The sequence below is a fragment of the Nipponia nippon genome, unplaced genomic scaffold (genome assembly GCF_047370975.1).
Source record: "Nipponia nippon isolate SJK-2023a ecotype South Korea unplaced genomic scaffold, ASM4737097v1 scaffold_4, whole genome shotgun sequence".
In the NCBI taxonomy this organism is placed as follows: domain Eukaryota; kingdom Metazoa; phylum Chordata; class Aves; order Pelecaniformes; family Threskiornithidae; genus Nipponia; species Nipponia nippon.
The window spans coordinates 81570363-81594369 of NW_028262358.1; positions in this window are offsets into that span (position 1 = coordinate 81570363).

The following is a 24007-nucleotide window of genomic DNA, read 5'->3' on the forward strand; positions in this document are numbered from 1 at the left end:
AGGGCTCAGACAAGATGCAGTTATGATAATAGATGTTTTTATGGGTTACAGAATAAACACATTCCTTTTTTCCTCTACGCTGCAAACTTACCGATCGCTGGCTTCATAGACAAATGCACGTGTATGTAGGTATACACGCGCACGCACACACACGTGTGTGTACTCACCCCCTTCCCCCCATGATGTACAATCTGGACGTTCGTGAAACTGAAGTGCTGTGTGGAGGCTGCTTCCTTGAATTAAGATGGAAAAACTTGTCGGACTCCGTTATGTTCACCGTATTAAAATAATGGTCTGCTCAAAAGGGATAAAAAATTATCTCATTGGAAGACAGATGTCAACACAACATGGCACCTAGTTAAAGGCCAAAGTCTCCCAATTATAAGGAACAATACTGTACATTGCACTTTTTATCTTTCTATTCACATTTACAGCCTAAGAAATATGTACTTCTTTCAGCAGCTCCTTTGCTGTTATTTGCTGGATGTATGTGTGGGTGAATGTCTCTCAGGATGTTGGACTTAATCAGAGGTGAATTTGGATCAATAGACTATCACTTACTAGAAAATCAGATAAAGTACAAGGGAAAAAGAAAGCTGAAAATGCAGAGCAAAACATATCATGCTTGTTTTCCAAGCCACCCCCTCTGCATGCTTCTTTCCAATTTCTGTACTTCCCCAACATGCATACTTGCGCATGTTATAAATTTATCCCGGTGGTCGCTCCCTCCGGACTGTGTTATGCAGGCCTCTCTTTTACCTGTAGCGCCAATCAGCAGATGCACTGCAAACAGCAAATACTGTAGCACCTTCATCTAGGCTGTACTTCACCACCAATAAATTAGCATTTGCATGGACACAGCCAATAGCTCTCACAGCACACCTCTACCTAAACATTACCATGTCTGCCTTTCACAGCTGGAGAAACTGAGCCAGCAAAGTTGCTGGAGGTGAGAGGCAGTCAGCAGTAGCCCCGGATCAAAACTGAAGCCTTTCTCAATTACAGCTTGCTTTTCCACCTTCCAGACAGCAATCTGAATACAGCTGCACATCTACTCTCTGTGATTTATTCTGTGTAACAACATTAATTTTTTTTTCAAAGCAGACTTTGATTTCAGTTTATTGACACTAGTTGTGCATGTCTGTGTAATTAGGTAGGATCATCAGTGTGCTACAGAAGGCCCACTTTGTATATTACGCCTCCACAAACCACTGGAAATGAAGTGCCACGATTCTCCTTGCACATTCGCATTTGCAGGAGTAACTGTAAGTGTAGGTCTTGTTTCATAAAAATAAACAATGCTTATGTGGATGTGTGACAGATGTTACACCCTGTCGAGTGCATTGAATTCCTTATAGCCAAATAAAAATAGCTAGGTCACGTAGACTTCAGAGTAAGTGTGGTTTCAGCAGGAATGCAGCTCATGCAAAAATCCAATACTGGCCTTGGGAAATGTCCTTTTTTGTCCACATAAGAGCTGAATAATGTTCGTGACTGAAAATGCTATGGATTCTTAATCATGCACAGACTCTCCTCAATCAAAATACAGGCTCCACTTTTCAATGAGTTACCCTCTCTGCCTACCCAGCTCACCAACCTAGCTGAGCTGTGTGTGTCAGAAGAAGGAAGTAAAAAGACTTTTCTTGCCTCTCAGAGCATTTTCTTTCCTTTTGCAATGATACAGTAGGTTTTTTTTCATCCCAGAACCTTTCTAAGGGTTAGTCTTAGTCAATTTTTTTCACCAGGCCTAAGGTATTTCCTTGATTTTTTTTGTTTTGCTTTGTTGCTTGGGGCAGGTCTTTTCAGTAGAGTGGGAGCATAAAAACATTTCCTAATGAAAAGAGGTACGGCTGGGGTGGACAGGAGAAACGAGTGAAGACATTAGGTCTTCGGCATTTGAGACATGATTCTCCTAAGAAAACATAAACAGCTCAGCAGCACTTATCCCATATGTCCTAGCTACACAACACCCCTCTCACTAGCTAGAGGTGTGCTTTTTGGTCCAGGACCAGAATGCCCTTATCCTTCCCCACCTGCAGTCCACTTCACACACCATGGGCCTGGCATTGGGGGAGCTACCCAATTTTCACAGGTGGGGAAAGGACGGTCGCACCAAGCTGGCTGCCTGAAGCACCGAAACATGCTGCCCTGCTCTGCGCCCTGCTGCATGGGGAGCTCGGCAGCTCTCGTGGTGCCAGCAGCTGCCACTGCAGGAGAGCGGGCAGTGAAAGGTGGCATCCTTCTGTGGCTTCTTGCTGTTTCATCCTCCCCATCCTTCATAACACACTGAGCTATGCTCTGCTGCACTTCTAATTACAAAGTGAAGCAATCACATAAAACCTGGACCTAAACAGAGCTGTGGAAGTTGCAGCAGCTGGATGTATGAGGGCAACCAGCTTAGGAAAAGCAGGGGGACAGGGGCAAGCTCTTGGAAGTTGGAGTGCAAACTTGCGGTGTGTCTCTCTTCTCAGTGACTACAAACGTGCACTCCCAGCCAAGTATTTCTTCTCAGAGGGACACTGGATAGCTTAAATGAAAGCCCAGTAAGGTATCTAGGAGTTCTCTCTGTGGAAGTACTTTCAAGATAGCTGACACATTGCAAGCTCACATTCTAGCTGATAAGGTCAGCATCTTCTTTGGCTCACACACTTGCCAAGCTATTTGTAAAGGTAAGCCCATAAACTGAGGCTAAAAGGATGTATTAATTAGAGGGCCAAATCTTGAAGCCTGGGGATGAAAGAGCATTGTCAATCTCACATGTTCCCTTTGGTGCAGTCAGCCCTGACAAATGGTGTCCAATTGGATTTAAAGGGATCCAGAAGTGCAGATAAACTCCTTGCATCTGACTCTCCTTCCAGCCTTGGGACTAAGGTCATTATTGCAGGCCAGCATCACTGGAAAAGTGCTATGGCCTTTGCCCTCATCCTGTAAACAACTTTTGGATTAGGGTTTTTTTTGCCTCCGTGGAGAAGTAGGAAGAGGAAATGCTCCTTAATTTTGAAATTCATATCTGTAAGTGAGTTTCTAGATGCTTGGAGAAAAGCAGAAAAGGCATCAAAGTTATTTCACATCTGTACATCCCAACCCAGTGAAAGTTCAGCCTCTCTGCATCCCAGTCCTCTCTCAATTTGGGCCCCATTTTCCCCACACTGCAGGAAATGCTGCTGTGAGTCCAAACAGTTGTGAAAGCTTTCTCAAGTGTTGCTGTGCCGTTATGTTAACGTTAGTCCCTGGGTAAGGGACTGTCTGCTGCGCTGGTGAGCTTGGTCCTGTGAGTGCGCCGTGGGGCTGGGCCACGGGGCTGCAGCCTGCAGAGCATCTTGGGGTGGCATGGGCTGCCTCTGGGTCTGAGCGGTACCCACAGACACGGAGCTGAGAAAAGCATGACAGGAGTGGCCTGTCCTCTGGCCAGAGCACAAGCTGCTCGTGTGCAGTTCATCTCACTGCAGGGGTCAGGATGGGGCCATGAAGCACCTGCAAAACTGCAGACCTTCTCCAACACAGATTTTTCACCTTATAAAACACCTGGCATTAGAGTTCTAGCATTAGACAAGATGGATCTTTATTTTGTTATGACTGACAATTTGTGCGTTGACCACTCCCTCTTTTTTAAAAATACAATTTATATTAAATTAAAATATTCTCCAAAGAGGAAAAGAATTTGAAAGTTGAAAAAAACTATCAGAGCGTGTGAAAGAAAAACATTCAGTACGCAACAGTGAAATAAACCAAGATGAGGAAGGGGGCAGGACAGAAAGAGAGGGAGAAGGAAAGATTAAAAATAGACTGATTGCAAAGTGTATCTAAACATTTTGTGAAGTGCTGCATTTCCCTCTTGCCCACACAGGCCTGAAGAAGATGGTTTTGTAATTCAGGCACAGCCGTACCCTGTGGGTTGGGAAGCAATGTGCTTTGGTGAATGGGAACTAGGTGGGAAGGTGGGCACTCCTCCGTGCTAAGTGCTTCTCTGCTTAGACTCTGCTGATCAAGCCTAAGACCTGAGGCAACTTCCTTCCACCAGTCACCCTTTCTGAAAGCAAAAGAAAGTCAGTAGCAAACTACTCAACTTTTTATCCCTCTGCTTCCACCAGGAATGAATCTGGTACAGTGGGATTCATCTCTGAGGCAGGGCTGAATCTCCACTGGGACATGCCTGTCTGCCTCCACTCTTTGTAGAAGGAGGACAGAAAGCCAAATCTTAAGAAAGCTAAAATTAAGTGAGATAAAGACTCTCCTCCTTAATGTTGGTAAGAGGCAACACCTGAAGCACAGTAAATGAGTATAAGCCTGCTGTAGTCAGACAGGGACAGCTGTACCCCTGTCCTGGCAGTCGTGCACAGTGGTAGCAGGAGGATCAGACGGGCAGGCTTGCAGGGGCTCAGGGAAGAACCCCCAGGCAGAGGTGACTGTGTACAAGCCTCCCATGGACATTAATAATAGACGGATGGTAACAAAGACATTCACAACAGGGTACCAGTTCCAGAGCTTCTCTAACAGTAGTCTGAACATCCTTGCCAGACTGTCTAAAAGAGGAGAGACCTAGAGTCACCACTAGAGTCAGACCTATGTGCTAGTAACTGCGGAAAGCACTTTGTGAATTGGTGTCTGCATGTTTACAGATATCTATGAGACACCTAATTAGGTGCCATCAAGCATGGCTGTGTGAGCATGCTGGCCATTAGGAAGTCGAGAAGGAACTACCAGCAAAGACAGAGCAGTTGGTCTTAGCACTGTGTGGCAGCTGGGAACATCAACAAGGAATGAAGAGAGAGGTGCCTGCTCCGTGTGCCAGCACTAGCAAGGGAAGAGCAAAATGTCATCTAACAAGGACATCTCACTTCTACTGAATGGTCCAGCAGGAGTATCCCGGCAATTAAGTAATAAAATGTAATTTTAAATGTCCAATATCAAAAGCAAACCCACTAATGTCTGAGCCCAGCTGGAACTTGTCTAGACACAGGACAACGTCTCTCTATGTAGGCCACCACCACCTCCAGACTGTTTTGCTTTCTCCTGAAACATGAAGACAATCTGTCTGTTTGCTTTTTTTTTTTTTTAATGTGTGTTGAATGACTTGGCCAATAGCCGTGAAACAATATTTAACTATTGGCAAAAGCAGCTTTTATTTACTCTGGTAACTGTATTTTCATATACTGCATTTTTCTGACTTTGTATTTTGAGCAAGTAATCTCCCTGGGGGGGGGTCACAATTCTCACCTGCTCAAACTCTCAAGTCCTCTGCACCTGCACATGGGACGGAGATGGTCACCCTGTGAGCTGTGGGATTACTCTACACTAGCATTTTCTTCTGCAGAATAAACTTGTTTTATTCTCTTTTGTCCCTGCTCTACCATGCCACATTTGTGCTAATTACATTATTTCAGTGGTCTCAGGAGTCCTTTGGAAAACAGGAAGTGCCAATGTTAGTGGGACAAAGGCATTTATGCTTTATTGGCCACTATCCTTCACGGGCATAACGCTAAAGCTGAACAAACAGGCCAGCCCTAAATGCACACAAATCCTGCCATCAGCTGCTTAGAGCTGCCAGACTCGGTTCTGCCTTGAGCCGGCGGCAGGGGGAGGTTGGCAAGGTCTCTCCGGGTGCAGTGAGAGGGCTGTTCCCCTGCATTCCAGTGCAAGCCCAGATGTCTCAGAAGGGCCCTCATTTATGAAGAGACACAACCTTTGCACACTGCATGGATCACGGGCTTTACATTAGAAATGGAGTGATCCTAGGCAGACTGTTCTCCTCCCTGTGCTTCATGAACCCTTTCTGTGAGATGGACCCTCCTGGGGACTTTGAAACCAGCAGATGAACATGATGGTGTAAGCGTTCACATCCAAAAGAATGTATGAGGAACACAGCTGCCTGGCACAAGGCTTCCTTTCAGCTATGTTAGGAAACCAGTACCAAGAACCCCCATTTTCCTTCAGTACTCCACCTAATAATACTTAATTCCTATATAACACGTCTCAGACTCCCAAGTGCTTTGCAAAAGGGATCAGTGTCAGATGAGGAAATGGAAGCAAAAAGCACTGCATGCCATCCCCTGGGTCACCGAGCTCCCCTGTTTCAGCTCTACCCACTAGGTCCCAGCACTTAAGCAGGGTAGGAGGACTTCTGCAAGACTATGGGGGACCTGGTGCTCTTTCAGGCGTGCTTTCGGCTGCCCTGAATAGTCCTAGCCTGTGCCCAGTACATGGGACTGAGAAATGACAGGGACACCACTGGTGCTGAGTCTAAGGTCATAGAAACTTTACAGGAACACCTGAATATTTAATTAGCTTTAGCATCTTATAATCATCTCTGTATTCCTTGGCTACCCTTATCCAGAGAATGTTATTCTTACTGTTCTATGGATGAGAAACGGCAGCTTTCTCACCTCCAGAAGGGCTAGTGATGCAGGCATAGTCTGTAGTGGAAAGAGGCTTGCGCTTACTCCCCCACACATCAGGCAAGCAGCCATCCTCTCTCCAGCCCTTCCTGGCTAATATTGTAAGCAAACCCATACAAGGTTGCCTGCAGAAGAGCTCTCAGCATCTATAGAACAGGCATCACTATTTGCCCCTTAAAGTAGTAACAGAAAGCTAATTAGAATGGCAAGTAAGGTGTACAAAAGGGGAGGAAAAAAAAAAAGAAAGAAGTGAAAATGGAGTTTCGTTTGACCATACAAATAGACAAAGAGGAAAACTTGGATAGCAGCAGAGGGGTTTGAAACAGCTTTTGGTGCATTCAATCTATTGCCTCTTCATTCCTGGTGGAAAAGATCGCATATATCATCTTACAGTGTTTATTGTTCTAAATAAAGACCTACACCGATGGAGCTCTCACACTGACTTCATACCCTATTGTATTGGCTTCTCGCTAACACTTATCAGCTGAAACAACATTATAACAGCACGGAGTCCAGAAGAGTGTATTTTACGATGCCACTAGAAGACTAGGGGGGAAATACACTTTTTTTTTTCTTAAAAAAAAAGAGAAAGAAGAAGGTAGAAACAGATAGAAGATAGCAAATAGAAAGTACAAAAGCCAGAAGCTTCTAATAATTGGAGCCAGACCTGCTGGTTGACCAGAGGTAGATACTAACATGCAATGGTTTTGCAAAGGCTACAATTAGTAAGTTCAGACCTTTCCTAGTTACAGCAAGTGGAGTCCTTTTGGGACATGCAAAGGACAAAAGACATGGGAAGGATGAAAGACCTACTTCTGCATATTTTCCTTACAATTTCTCAGGTGTATGCCCTGTGAGCAAGGGTGTGTGACTGCCTGAGCACAAGAGAGGATGGCTCCTTGGAAATCAATGATGGAACAGAGCCTTTGCCATTTTTTTATCACATCCCATTAATAAAGGTAAAGCTGCATGGAAAAGCATGGAGAAATTCTGCTACTGTTCAGTCCACAAAGCAATCATGGCTCATCCACTGTCAATATGAGAAGTAGTCTTCCAGTTTTTTCCGATGCTGTAACCTAAGTTACTACTTACGACTTATGGGAGTTCAAATATCCACTGTTGGCAGTGCCCGAGCAGTCAGGCTGCTTGCTGCAGGCTTGTGAATTAAGGGTGCAAAGGCTTTCAGGTAAACACTAACCAGAGAAAAAGGTCTGGATCCATTGCGGTTTGAGCAGTGATGCAGGAATCCATGTGTGTCATGCAGCACCTTCAGTGGTCTGCATCATGGTGTATGTGACACCATGAAGCCTTAGGAAAACACAGTCGGCAAACTAAGCTCTCAGGTCTTGTGAGGGCAATGAACTGAATGGAGAAGTGTACGATGGAGCACAGAGAAAGCACATAATGATTTATTTGCACATTTCTTCCACGTGGCATAAGATCCATGACAATTGTGTAGCTTACACACAAACTCAAAACATAAACACCTCTTCTTAAGGTGGAGTAGTTGCTGTCTAGCTGAGTTTTATTAATGCTAACCAGTAAACAAAAGCAGTTGGTCAAAAACCACAAATACCTATAACCAGTAAACCTGTGAGCTTCTGCTTAATTTAAAACACATGGTTAGTCTCTCACATGATAAAGTGCTTTCTTGGATCAGGGTCAAGATGTCCTTCTGAGGCAACAATGAGACACCCTATAGATCTACAGAAGGGTAGGGACCTACAGAATAAGGTGGCTTTACCCAAAAAGTGCCCTAAAGATCAGGATGCCTATAAGAAAGCATTCCCTGTCATCCCTCCTTTCAGACTTACTTACAAATACTCAGCTTGCCCATATTAGACTAAATAGTGTGGTCAGCTGAGAAAAACAGCTATTTGAAAGCTTCTGTATACATCACACATTCCTAGCAGCAGGGAGAACAAAGGGTGAGTTTAGAAAACTGCGAATTTGGTTCAGTTCAGAGTAAAAAAAGATGTGCTACTGATCCTTCCTAGATTCCTTTCTCTTCCAAATGTTTCCCAATTATACATAATATTTCCCAATTATATATAATTTTCCTATTAAGTACCACAAGTGTTTTATTATGGGCTCTCGAAACTGACCCTAAAGGAATTACTTGACATTTTTTCCTTAAATGAAATGAAACGAATTTTCTTTCCTGAGATGAAATATAGGTTTCTGATGGATTATACTCTTCCAAAGACAAATCCAAGCTGATTTAATTGCTCTTGAATAAGATAATACAAACTCCGTTTCTGGTTTAGCCGTAATCAGAGTTAATAAACAAAATAAGAAGGCAGAACTGGAACGGGTCTCTGGGTCACTGATCCGAGTCCTTTGCCACCAACTTCGATGTTGTGTTTTCCCTTTCATTAACTCATCAGGCTCTGACAACTGCAATGTCTTAGATAGACTTGATGGCTTTCACCCCCAAATGAAAGTCACTTCCTCAAGGCGATTCTAAGACAATGGCAGGATAAAATCCAAGCATCCTGAGTCTCAGTCACTTGCTCTGTTATAATACCAAAAAAACAACATGTCCAAAATAATGTTGAAGGTGGCTCATGCTCGTAGGCTATATAGGGGAAGAAAATTGTATTTTCTTTTTCCAATTCACTGGAATTCTCATGAGAGAACAGTGACCAAGATAAAAGCTCAGCAAAGACAAATAAAGCAAGAACTCCACCTCTTCCTCAAAAGATGTGAAAATAATGTTAACTGGAGAGGGCTTTGTTTTGCTTTTGCTTTCTCTACAACACAGAGAATGTTAATGAATTACACTGTTAACTGGGACATAATCTTGTTTGTAAGGGATCAGGGGAAATTTAGATGTGGGACTAGCTCAGATAATGAGAGGCAACTGGGAGTTTTTGGAAGAGCTAGGAAATTGGCATGTAGAAATAATAATTATAGATTTTACAGTATTTACTGAGAAATGCTATGGAAGAAACCTCTTTGGTTTTAACTGTGAACCTTGGTAGAAAGGGAATTAGGATACCTGGTGTCAAAATCTCCTCAAATCCCCCAAAGCTTTAGTGAAGATCTAATGCTTTGGCTGGTACACTGAAGTTTGCTTAGCTGATACAAATCATATTTCCAGGAAAATTTGTACATTACACTCCCAGATGTCAGCCAGATGATACAAGGATATTTTGGCTTGGAAGATTCTTTTCTCCTTTTCTGTTTTGCTTAAGAAGAAAAGAATTGCTTGTGTGCTGTTTACAAAGATTTCAGCATGATGTCGACTATTTTAGCCACTAACACAAACAACCTTGACAATCAGAATGTATTTTTTTCATCCTTCTTCATCCAGACAAGTAAGCAGTCATCAATTACAATCCCACACATGAAATACAAATTTAGCACTACGGAAATGAAAACTAAAGCAATTTGTACCTTTACTATTCCAAGGGGATTCATTCTTGCTCTGTTTACTATGAAATATTTCCTCTCTTGAAGTCAAAGTTATATCAATGTCACTGACCTTAAGTTGAATCATAGTAAGAAGATGATACACTGGCATCATCTCCTCATTACTGAGCTTGCTAGTTAGCATGTGTTTTAAAACAATGCTCAAGCATTTGTTTTCCTTAGGTTGCAGTCAAGCTTGATTTATTTGAGTTGATAACATCAAATTTAACAGTAAAAAATGCATTTTAGAAAACCTGATTTTTAACTGATGTCCAGTAAACAAATTAACTTTATCAGCAAAATAGTTTAAAATGTTTCTTTACCCACTACATAATCTTTCTTAATAATAGCTGACTCATGACACTAACAGGAAAAAAAAAAGCTAAAACGCAAAAGCATAGGAATGTCTATAGAAGCATAGATTTCTGTGCACTTTGTTGTGAATGGCTTGAAAAACATAAACAGTTCTGATTGGAAAATCTTATTTCACTTCCAGTTCTTATCCTTCTCTTGCCACAGAAACAACCAGAATATTAATATGGGTGTTTTTCTACTGCACTCGTCTGTCATTTTCCCTATTTATATAGTTATTGGTCCCCAGTAACATAGCATTTCACACACATGTACGTGCACGCACACATATGTACACATATGCACACTGATCGCAGTGCATTGTAAATTATCAGAGTAAGTAGAGGAGGGGAGCTCTGTGTCATGCTGGCTCTTGCAGGAAACCACACCACATAAAATGTAATAGAAACATTATAAATGGTGCACCTTAATCCCCAACACACCCAAAGGGACTCGGTGTTTTCACTGCTGGAGTGTACATCTGAGTGTACAGGCACAGTTATACAGAGCCTCTCAACACTTTCCTGTGTCCAAGATCAAAAATGTTATCACCCTGCTGCCCGACCCCCACGTCTGCATACCCCTCTGCACCTCCAAACCAACTCCAGCACGGTGGACGACGCCACTCCAGATTTACGCTCATTTAAATGAAGGAGGCTTTGCTTGAAGAGGTGCCTGCACCACACAGGGCTCCTGCACCCTGTCTCTCACAAACCTCTGCAATGCTATTCCACTGCTCTCCTCCTCCTCTTTTAAAACTCTCCTTCTAGTGATGATAGACAACGTAGGCGGTTAGCACCAATTCTACTGATTGGTGTTGCTCCTTATTGCCCTTCTTCTCTCTGGTCTGCCCCATCGATTGCCTCTTGTCTTCCACTCAAACTGCTTGCAACAGGGATCACCTCTGGGCTGGTCTGGCGCAGGCCAAATGCAGTGGGGCTCTGAAACATCGCTAGGCTGCCTGGGCACTAAGGGCCATGCTCATCCTTCTTTATTTTAGGGAGTAAAGGAGATGCCTAATTTGGGAATGTGTCCACACTGCAATGGTTCTATCTCCATTGAGGTGAAAAAGGCATTTTGTCAAGACAATTAAGCCTTGCTAAGGTCTGGAGAGGTTTCAAAGTGCTTATCTCGCTCTGCGGTCTAGAGAGGAAGCCTAGAGCAAATATGCCTCACAGAGCATCATAAATTAGGTGGCATACTCTGGGGCTTATGTAACAAATATAAAAACCTCCATGTACTGTATCACCAATCCACAATAACTACCCTCCCTCCCTGTGCAGGGCTCTGTTACTGTAGCACAGCGACACTAATTTTGTGTGATGGGCTGGCATGGAAGTATCATCCTCATTTTCGTTGAACACGAGGCCAGAATTTGAATCCAAACCCTGATGGGCTTTTCCATGCAGTATTTCAAATTGGTGTTTTTAGATGGGAAAAATCAGAACCACTGCATTAGTGCCCAGAATATTCGGCTGAACCTGATGCCTCTATTTTTGAGCATATGGTTTATTGAATTGTAATACTTTTCAAGATAATTCTGACTGCCCTATTCTGAAGGATTTGTATTCTCAAGTAGAACATGCACAAGAATAAAGATTTTGATTGCAGCTTTAATATCAAAGTAATATGTTTCAATTGACTAAGCAGGCCACTAACAATTTAGATAAAGGGATGCAATATAACAATTAATGAGCTATACACAAATTCCTCATTGTTCATTAACCCTTCAGAGGCTGCCTATCTGCATATAGCCCATGTTTTCCCTTCGTTTTGCCAGCACTCTAAAAGATGGCAGAGTTCTCAAAATATGCTGCTAAGAGGTTGTTTTAATGTATGGTAAGTGATATGCATACACATTACGAATATGTACAAAGCACTGGTAATGGTCCTAACAGAGGTACTGGAATTTACTGTAATTTCTACAGGGTGAAATTTTAGTTAATGTCCATTATAAAATTAGCTATCTGAAGCAGAGCCGGGTTTGCAAGATCAGTCAGCCTGGGGCAAAACTCTGCCTGAAAGAACAGCAGGATAGGAAAGCTTTCAGGGAATGGGTTACCCACTCCCTTATTTTCGACTTCAGCCCCAGCAAAAATGAAAACAACCCAAGACCTACTCTGTACACGCAATATTTTTCTTTAGCAGTATGGTAAACACCTCATGGTATTGTCGCACACATTGCAGCATCTGGTACACTCTGGAGAGGTCCAGATGCGGTAGTCACACGATTTCATGAGAACCATCGCTTTTCTCATGTAGTTCTTCGACCTTGTGGGTTGTGGTAAAACGGCTTGAATTACGAACCCTGAAAAGTGTGAAGAAATTTTTGTTACAAAAATCCAAATTCTTTCTCCCCATTTGTTTTCCTGACTCTGCCAAGCCTTCTTCTTGAGGTCCTTGGGGTGGGAGCGTTAGAGTGGGTTGCCACAGCTGCTTCTCCCTTCGGATGTTCTCATTCCTCCCTATTCTTTTGGCTCTGTTTGCACATTTGCTTGATTATTTGACAGAGCTTTTTAGGTTGGAAATGGCAGATATACATAGATGTATATTAGCAGGAGTAAATAAGAGTATTTCTACTGATGACAGGGCAAATATAGCACAGTAGGCTACATTTCCCTTTTTAACAACTCAGAACTTTTCATCACTGAATTTGACATTCAGGTGACCTACATACAAACGACACAAAGTTATCATCCCTGTTGACAAACGGGGAGCAGAGACGAGGGGCATATTAAAGCAGTTTTCCCAAGGACACACCGGGGGTCTTTAACCAAGCCAGAACTCAAGCGACGGGCTCCTGGAAGCCATCCCAGCATCCCATCCTCCTGTCAACTGAAGACACTAAAAGGCCATAAAAGTGTATGAGACAACTGAGTGAATCATGTCTGTAATTCATTCACTTGAGCTTTGTTTTCATTCATAAACTCATCAAAGATCAGAGCCCCTGAAGTGAGTTATCGTCCCGTGTTCACTGAAAAGCTGTTTGTTAATCTCAAACGGACCTTTGCCTTTATGGCTATGCAGTGGGTGCAGTTAATATACTTTCATTTACCTTTTTATTGTTAGCTCAGATATTAATGATGTCAGCTGTATTCCCAGCTCTACGAATAGGGAATACATGTACAGATCAGTATCCCACCTGCATGGTAAATGGATTACCTTTTCCACAGTGCTTGTGCAAAGGTAATTCCGAACCTGCGGGAGTCAGTAGTTAGACGCCCATCAGATTAAATGGATCAAGTCTACTCTTCCTAGTCCTAAAACACCTATGTATCGACTAGACCAATATTACTTGATATTCACATACAGATATGAAATTGCCTCCTTTAGCTCTTCATCTGAGCCAAAGTAAGTTGGGTGTGGAGGAGCCTGCAGGGCAGGAGCTAGTTTTCTCTTCCTCTTGGAGCAGAGTAGCCCAAGAAGAGAAGCTCTGTGGCCATGGCTTCCTCACAGCTCATGGATGGGGAATCAATCCTTTTGCAAACAAAAGGTTCAGGCCAGGCAAGTTTTTATATTTTTTCCTAGACAAAGAAGGAAAGTTCTGCGTTCACAAAGGACCAGACTCCCCTGGCCCGAGTAGCACTTAGTGACCAGTCTCTGCTATAGTAAAGGTACAAAATATATCCTTAAAAATAAGTAAAATAATATAAAATGATCTGCATCTTGGTTTGAAAGCACTTCTAATTGCTTTTGAAGGAAATTAATACAGTAAGACTGCATTATCACAAGAGATTGTGACTATGAAGATTCCTGTGGCTTTCTGATAAGTGTGTATCGTAGCTATTTCAGTTACTTCATGTAACATTTGTATGTATGGCATATATTTCATTGTTCCTGAGGCTCACCAGTACCTTGAAATTATAAATTTTTCTTTCAAAACGTTTGTATATAACTGAACAAATTCAAGGTGGACAGTAACAATAGTCAAGGTGGACACAGGCACAAGCAAATAGAAAAGGAGACAGACAAAAAACAACCCATCATTTTAGAGCTGGGGTTCTTGACTACTTTGGAAAAAGGATTTCAGAAAAAATCTTACTCCGCATTTTTTCCCCTGGTGCATCAAAGTTAAAAATCAAATCAATACCATCTTAGTATTAGACAGTGGTGACAGCATGTAGACATCAGTGCTGTAATTAAAAAGGCATTCAGCTCAGTTGGTAAAATGTAATTTTAGCTGTAGTCACTGGCTGTTTCCAAGCAATCTATTTACCCCAAAATGTCCTCAGGCATGGACTGAAGAGTGTGAAATGATCGAGTTTTAGTTATCCTCATACATAACAAATTTCAATTATAATTCCTACTGTAAAAAATGTTATAATAATATTACACTGAAGTCCCTGTGCTAACTGGCACCAGGGATAGAAGAGCAGAATGAAAGTTTCTCTGCTTTTCTGCTCCCATTAGCCTCATTTTACATGGGACTTCTTCCTTGAGCCTGCACAGGGTCTAACCCCAGCTGCTGACTGAGGCACCATCCTGTGCTGCTCCAGTCCGTGGCCCAGGCCAGAGACCATCCTGGAAAATGATGCTGCGAGATTTCCCCCGGCTCCGATAGGGACCATCAGAAGCATGTCCCTCATCGCTTAAAGACTGGCAGAGCTCTGGCTTTAGATACTGCTCACAGGAAAAGCTTAGGGCCACTCATTAAAGTAGCAGCTAAATTAATGGTAAGAAAAGTTAAGTAAAATGCACAAAGCATTTAACTTTCTAAGCTAAAACTATCAACCAATTAAATTGAATAGCATGGCTGAATAAAATATTAAACTTATTTACAGATAAGAAAACTGAGGCAGAAAATCAAAAGGCCAGTTTTGAGGATGGTACCTCAGAACTGCTCTACAATTGGCATTTCTTTTGGGTTAACTTATTCCTTTCAGGTTAACATATTTCTTTCTAAAATGCTGTGTGCCCACAAGCAAACGTGTCACAGCTGTAAATCATCTGATAGTCTACTGCACATTATGAAACCCATGGAGATGGACCTGCCCTGAGCGCCGCAGGGGTGCCTGCATCCCCATCCGTATCCCCATCCGCCTGCACTGACTGCACATCTGCTCGCTCCTTCCGCTGCTTGGCCGACTCCCGGGGTCATTCTTTCCCTTCTGCTGTATCGCCCTGCCCTGGACTTATCCTGGCTGGAGCCACCCTGCTGGTTAAAAGCGAGTGCTGCTTCAGGACCCCTGGGCTCCTTCTTCTGTTTACTCAGTAGTCAAATTCACTGTGTCCTCAACCCCCTCACTCTGCAGCAGGGATAGGATACCCTCCCCTCTCAATCACAGCAAAAACAGTTACCTCAACACATGAAAACAAGGGTGTAGTGGCTTTTGGACTGGTTTATAAGCATCTTCCAGAGGCTGACAAGACTTCTTCCAGTCCTCAGAAGGTCTGTTGCTGTGTTAGGTAGGTAGCCGCTCTAGCTGCCAAGGGTTTCACCACTCGCCTCCATGTATCTTGGTGGGGCTGAACATGATGCAGGCATGGAGACTGGTTTCGAAAGGCAGAGCCTATTGGTCTGATGAATCCAGAAGCTGGCAGAGGCTTGGAGATCCAGCAGGTCCCCAAACCACAGCTTGGACTGGTTGGCACAGAGAATGTAAGTAAGTGCAGTAGTAAAAGCAATCATTTCTGGTAAACATGGAATACAAGTTTCTTTCAGGAAGGGCAGAAATAAAAGTAGAAGCAGTGAGATAATATATTTGCTTAATTCTGTGCTAGACCTTAGAGGGAAAAGAGGAGACGTTCAGATAAAAAGATAAATCACACTGTAATATGCAGTGCAAATACATATGCAACTTGGCATTTCCTACTCTCTACTCTTGTCATGGTAGCTATTATTCTCTCACCTCTGCCCAGTGAGCCTGGCACTATCAAAAGTAGTGGTGGGCATCTAGGAATACTACATGTGTTACAAGGCAGATGGTTTGAAGGACAGCCACTTCGACTGTAGTGTCAGATAGAAAGTTTAGAACCATTTTCCTGACTCTCAGTTTCATCAGTGCCCTCAGCCTCAAGCTGGTACATGGGACAATGAGCTAAATGGGCCAAGTCTTACAGCGCAGAGGTTTCCAGAGGGGTTTTAAGGCCCTTCCCTTTGGGCTGCTGCAGGATGCAGGTTATTGTACACTGCATCTTATGCTGACCTGCGCTTGTTAAAAAGTGAGAATGTAAATTAGAGAGTGTGCCTTAATCTGGCATGAAGCCGACTCCTGTTCCTGCAGCAGAGAGGGGTTCCCAGGCAAGCAGCAGCAAGGAGAGTTTTCTTGGTTTCTCACTGCCTCTCTCTGCAGAACTCTTCCATCCTGTGGGGGAGATGCTGCATGTAACATCCTTCAAAGGAAGGCTGGCTTGCAGAAGCACACATACAATTACAGCTGTCTCTGCTTCTTCTCTTTAGCTAGCCAAGTCCCTAACAACCCTATTACACCTGGCATTTTTTTTTCCATCCTCAAAAGTTGCCACAGCTGCTCTGTTCCTTTTCCATGTATGTTTCTTTCTTATGACAGCTCAGGGGGTCTACCAAAATGGGGGATCTTTTGACATCTCTGTCACAGTTTACCATGGCCAAGCTCACCAAAACCTGAGAAGAACAAGCATTCCCACATGTATGAAAAAATCACAATTTTATCATTGTTTGCATGGCCAGGTTAAAATTTAGAGGCAAAGCTGCTTGGATTTTAGTGCGGTTGCTGACACAGAGCAGTGACCATGGACTGGGGTGCTCACAGTCGCTGGTTTGCATCAGAGGGAAAATGAACTCAGAGAGAAGAGGACGTATTCAGACAACCCTCACGCACATCCCAAGGGAAGGATGAAATGATGGAGGAATACAATGATGTCTTCTGAAGCACGGTAAATGGGAGAGAAAAGAACAGAGAAGGGTTAGAGAGGGCTCATAAGGATGACTGAGAGGCAAAGACACCACCCTGGTGGCTTTCAGGGAGGGCACAAAGCCTCCCTAAGCCTTTGGGTGTAGCACAGTGTCCAGCCTGTCACCCTGCCATATTTTGGGGCACACATCTCACTTTATTCCTGCAACCAGACAGGGAGGAGAAGGGGAGTCCTGGGATGCTCCAAATGGACATAAGCCCTTTTGCTGTCCTCTGAGTGGAGAATATCCATTAGCTTCCCACCTGCTTTGCTTTATGTGGTCTTGAAGGCACATGCTTATCTGCACATCATTTATTTTTAGGTTTTTAAAAGATTCTAGCTTACGGTATTGACATACAGTGCTCACTATTTCTCCCTGCTGTCAATAGTTAAAACAACATTAATTGACATTGGATTTATATTCATGGTATGTTTCTTGAGCAATTCATTAAAATGTACAGGCTCACTGCCATAAAATATGGACTAAAGTAGATCTCATATGCAGTGTTGCAGAAGCCCCATGTGATGCATAGGAAGAGCTCCTCATCACAAAATGACCAGTACCTTACTCATTAACCACGTGTGCCTATTTATTGAAAATTAAGAGCAAAATGTGCTCCTCACTCTTTCCTAGAAGCCCTCTTCATGCTGTGTACAACATTCAGCTGAACAAGCTGTCAAGTGGGAAAAGGAGTAGGAGGTGACCAGCTTTCCCTTCATCCTTTCAACTAGTGTGCAAACCAGCACACAGTAACTATCAGGGGGAGCACATATTTTTTAGTAGCCTGCAGGCTAAACATCCCTCCTCCATCTACCTGTCTATCTTCCTAATGCACATTGCACTGTCACTCTGAAAGTCCTCAGAACATGCAGAAAGAGCTCCCAGGAAAGCCCCGGGAGCAGAACTCAACCTGGCTCTTCCAGAATAGTTAGATGAATACCAGTACTTCCTTTGCCCATAAATATGGGCAAAAAGGTCCTTTTATCAGTGTAGTAGACAATGCAGTATTTCTCAAGACTGAAAGATCCCAAGGTACCAAATACCTAAACTGCAGATTGCTGATATTCAGGAGAGCACAACGGGGCCTTTATACTGTTTTCTTACTGCTCCCTAGACATCCCTTTCTGGCCACTGTTGGGCACAGGCTACTCAATCAGGTGGCTCTTTGGTCTGATTGGATGCTAGGTGTTTTCCTAATATCTTAAATGATGTCCAGACTAATGAAACAACTTAGTCTTGGTGAGTCTTCTATGATGAGTCTTGCAGCGTGATGAAAATATACCCTAACCTGCCCACAGAGTCCAAAGTCTGGTGCCTAGGACGCAGAATATATGTATTAATAACCTCAGTACACTTTGGCTACATCTATATGGGTGAATTAAACATGCCCAGGACTGTTTTCTGGCCAACTGGCTTGGAACAACTTGAGCCCATATATACACAGACTGCCTAATGGGAATGGTCTCTGGAATGACCTAACTTCTGTAGTGTGTCCAGGAATTGCTTGGGAGAATGTTAGTTGGCCTGGGTCAAAACTGTGCCAAGGACCCTTCTAGCAATTTAATGGTTCAGACAATCAAGTTTCAGTGCCAGAGGATTTTCATCTGAGTTGTTTAATTTACTTGGGTAGCATTAGCCTTTGGGAATCCAAGAGTCTAAGCTCATTGATAGCCTTCTATATATCACCTACTCTTATTAGCAAGAGTAATAGCACTTTCTTGATAGCAGCACATATCTCCATTACAACAGCTTTGAAATGGTCTGCTCTGAAGCAGCAATCAGGAGTGGCAAGCTTCCAGGTAGTCTGGCTAAGCACCTGCCTGTGCTATGGGGCACCGTGCCGTTTCTGGTCCAGGATGACGTTATCCGCATCTCTAGCAAAGTGGGCACGAGTCTCCCCAAATCCTGAGTCTACTGCCAGTCACTCTAGGTCTGAAGCACTATTGTCCCACAGTCCCTGCCAGTTGGACAGGCCTAAAAGCACCAAATGAAATTGTTCATGGAAAGAAATAGGTCAGCAGCCTTCACAGCTCTAGCCTCTTCCTCCTTAATACTTTGGTTCAGAGCATGGGCATCCATGTGTTTGCAGTGACCTGTTTGTGGCTGGCACTCTGGTGGTCTTTTCTTCAGGGTGTCTGACCCTGCCCTGGAAGCGAAGCTGGCTGCAGAGAGCAGAGGGATGCTGGGATGAACTAGGACAGCTATGGAAGCTGAATTTTTTGACACTAGAATTCCTTTGGCTTGAGATGGAAAATCTCACTAAAACCAGCATGAAACACCTTATGAAATGGTAACTCTCACCGTGGAGCTAGCAAGAAGGTGGCTTTGCACTGTGTGTGTAGCTCTGCAATGTAATAGCTGCCTGTGTGCTGTTTTACCATTCTTTTACCAGATAGCAAAGGCACTTAATCTGAAATAACAGGATTTCTCTCTAAAAACACAAATACAAAAAATTCCTGCAGAATGTAACATAATGTAAAACCGTTGGCCAGGGTGGTTTTCTGGTGATGTGTTTCCAGGCCCTCCAGCTAAGCAGTATTTGCGGGCACGCAGCCCCCAGGTCTCAGACCACAGTGGGGAGCAGGGAGCCCCCATGGCAGGGTTGCGGTGTGGGGAGCACATTGCTCTGGGCGCTGTGGGTCCCACCTGAAGCACACGATCAGGTGTAGCAATGCCTCAATTCTGCATTTCAGACTGATACGGTTCTCGCAGAGGTAAGGCGGGAATCTTTCCAGTTGACTTTTGGGGCAGTAGGGTCAGGCAGGCTCTCACCCCCAGGAATGCATGAGCAGAGGGTCTCCGAGTCATGGTGAGAGCTCAGGAGATCACTGGATCCCCTTTTTTTCTTTATAATTGAGACAAATTAGAGACAATGCAGCCCGTTCTTGGCAAGTGCATGTTTCCATCTCTCTCCCTGCTTCAGCTGAGCAGAGATGGCATCCAGCTCAGTGGCAGCAGCCGGACTTGCACTCTGATGTAGGATAGTTGCATAATGTCATGCAATCTCTTCTATTCTCCTCCCTTACCCCACTGGGGATCTCTCATGATAAAAACAGTAAAAGGCTCTTGATTTATTTTGCTGACTAGAACATTTCATGATATTGATTCAGCTCATGAAAGCCCCACAAGGAAATGGAAAATAGCCCATTATTTTTAATTTCCAATTGGAAAAGTTACAACACATTTCTATTTATGATGTGCATGTTTTTTTTTATCTAAATCATCAAATTCAGCACTTATTTTTAGAACAGTCTATTTCCATCATTAAGGAAAGACTAAGGCTTGAACTTGTGGTTCTCTATATCGCAAGCTGCTGAGGTTCACAGAGATTATTCATATATATTTTGCATGGAGTTGGTGAGGAGGTGAAACTGCCAAATATCCTGAACTTCTCTATTTTGGGAAAAATGGTGGGCTAGGATGATCTTATAAAATGTATTCACGGCTTAAATTGAACAATTTAACACTCTGAAGCTTAAGTAAAAAATTAATAGAAGGCAAATCTTTGAAGTGGTGGCATGTGTGTAAGCCTCTTGTCCCCTGCAGCCAAAAAAAAAAGTCATCAAGGCTTCAGACAAGCAGCATTAAGCATTTGAATTCTCCATAAAAATATTCGTGATGTAGAGCAATTACTTGTTTTTGATATTAGAGAAAAGTTGCTAAAATGTGTTTATTTTGCCTCTCTCTGTATAAAATGATTTTGAATATGTGCTTTGCATGACTTCTGCCTCATGGTAGATTCATCCTTTTTGGTGCAATCATATACCCCCATGCACAAACACACATGTACATATATATTTATACACACACACACACACACAAAGAACAAATAGACTAGATGGCCAGAAATTCTTGGCACGTACTCTGTTATTTCTGTGTTGCTCTTGCTTGAAGAACATGTTTAACATTTTACTTGACTTGAAAACTCAGTAAGGTAGATGGATTAAGGAAAAAAAGCCAAAGGTTGAAAGGATGAATAGCTTAGAGAATAAAGCATCGGGCACTTACAGTACCGCTGGCATTGAATGCAAGGAATCAGTCCTACAGACCTCAAAAGGGGTGAGGAATGAAACTCAAACACACCCGGTTTGGTCAGCCCCAAAAACCTAACTGAACAAAGACATCCTAAACCTGCAGCTTGGGTTAAAGAGCTAAGACACTAATCCAGTACAAAAGGCTTTATTCAGACTGTTTACCCTTTTGTATGTATGTATATACAATCAAAACTAATTTTTTTTCAGACCCTGATGTGAACCAGTGCTCTATACAAATCTGGGGAGAAAAAGTCCAGCAAGTTATTTCACTGACAAAAGTGGCCTTTATGTTGCTTCAAAAGTGGCCTTTACTCTTTGCAAAGTTCCTTTAGAATAAGGTTTGCGAGGAATTTTGTGGAAAACAGAGCTACTTTACAGTATTTTCTCCGCATTGACTCTTTAAACATACTAAATCTGTGCTTTGTTAACTAAGCATTCAAATGTAGAGAAATCCAAAGAGCAGGTCAACTTTCTGTCCCTAACGACAGCTTTCCCTCTCCACCGGCCAATGGCCTGGTCACACAACCTAACCTTCTGCCCTGGAAGATTTATCATCAGCTTTGCATACGTCCTTCTCGCTTTGAACTAAATGGAGCTGCCTTAAAATTTAGCGCCTGCGTATGTCTTTGGTCGACTGAAGCCCAAGCATTATTAGTGCCAAAAGCTAATTGTAGATGTTTTGCTCATGTTGGTGAGTGCAAAATTTACCGTAGCGTGTGTCTTGCTGCCTTGATTAAACTGTAAGCTCTTCAGGGAAAAGGTCATCTTTTATTCTCCGCAGCTTTCAGCATACTAGGACTCTTAACTTCAGCTGGGGTCTTTAGGTGCTACCACGATATAGATAGGTAAAAGACAATATGAAACTCTGCCGCCAAAGAAAGTGGAAGCATCAGGACCTGTCTAGAGAAACCTTCTGTGAAAGATGTGAAAGATAATAAAGGTAATTTAACCCATCTGAAAACAACCGTTTAAACCAGCAATTAGATCAGAAATAAAGTAAAAAATGGAAATCTTTCCACAAACATTTTCTATTCTGAAAAGAATAGAAGACTATTCAGAAGTGCAGTGCAAAGTCAATGTATCACTCATCCCTACCCAAGCCTTGCTTTGATTTATTCCTTCTTAAATAAAAAAAAGACAACCTACGTGATTTTTGCTGCAAAGTGTTTTTGCAATACTTGTCAAGAGAAATCCATGCCCGTACTAACAAAACTTACATATATCTCCTTAATTGGCAAAAATACAAGCTTCCAAGAGTTTCTAGAAGCCAGGAATGGATCAAATAAAAGTACACATGGGTCCAAACCTTCTGTTTCTTGTCTGTGGATATTAAGTATATTGCTGTGAATATAGAGCTGAAAGACTATTCAGATGCAAGAAGGCAATACTCAATTTCTCCTCCCAAAGACAGTTTCTTTGTCAGAATTAGGGGAATTCTAAAGGGCTTTTCACTCGCACAAAAAGCCGCCTGCCAGCAATGATCATGGTTAAACAAAAAGCACGTCCAATAGAGCAAGCCACTCATGTGACTATCATTTGCAACCCAGGTACTGGGAGCAAACGCTGGCTGCATACTTTGATCTAAATACACCCCAATTAAGGTTTGACTGATTATCTGTACTCACAGAGTGGAGGTAGGCAAATTTAACAAATGGCAATGAGGAAACTTGGGTTTATGGAGTAATTTAACAAAGGCAACATAATGGCAATAACATAGGAGCAGCAGACCACCTGCTCCTCTGCTGGGTTCACTTTCTCATGGACCTGTCATACTGGAGAGCTCCTCACACAAATAAAACAAGAAATAAGTAATTCTCCTGGAGAGCAATTGTTAAACGACCAGTCCTGAAATACACCCTGATGGAAACTGATATTAAGTGACATTTTTAAACCTGTTTGAGGAACTCATAGGTCTCATTGATCACAGCAGAGGTTTTAACAAAAAGATGTGTGAAAATAATTAATGCTTCTCACTTTTTGAATTACATGTGGATTTTGCCATGACATTGTCCAAAAAGATGTAGGTGCAGGAGAAAATCTTCATGAAAACAGCCTACAGAAAATAATGGAAAACATTAGCCTTTCTTTAAGTTTTTTTATATCACAATGTAACATTTGTCAGAGATTCAGAGCTTTATTATTTGGGTAAGTTATAATTCTAATTTTTTTTTTTTGCCTTGTGTTGGGTGTTTTGGCTTATTTGTTTAATCACTACTGAGCAACATGGAGTGAAATTTTGAAGTAATAAATACAATAATACATCTTAAAAAAACCACAGATTGTGCCATGAGACCGATACCAACGGACCTAGAAGACAAAACTGCAATATCAAGTACCTTTCGCATTTTGGTGGATAAGAGGAAAGACGCTAAAACCATAATGGAAGAGCGGTAGGATGCATACCTAGACAGAAGGCTCTGAAAACAGTATTACTATGAGGTTATTTCACATTTGTGAACAAAAAATGGGGAAATGGGTTCAAAAACCAGAGTTGCTAAGAGTTGCTCCAAAGACTCTTGAGATGGGATATTTTCCCAGAATATTTATCCTGGATCCTAAGGGACTGATTTTACTTTCAGGTGACCTATGGACGTGAGTCAGCACCTTGGGTAAGCATTTGAAAACAGATGCCCATGCACCATTTGTTCCTTTCCTCTTGCCTTTGATATAAATGACAATTAATATGCACATCTGAACATGCATATTCACTGCGGGACTGCAGACACTAGAGACCTTTGCTTCATTGTCATAATGTGTTTTTTCCCATGAGTAAATTTACTGCTAATTCTTTCAGCTCTCGCAACTGAGCATTGTTAAAAATAGAAAAGAAGAAAAAAAAGAAAAAAATTATTCAGACACAGTTGGTGAGAAATCTTAAAGTTTTGATTAAAAAGATGTTGATGCAGATGTTGTGAGAGTTCATGTCTGACAGCCTCCTT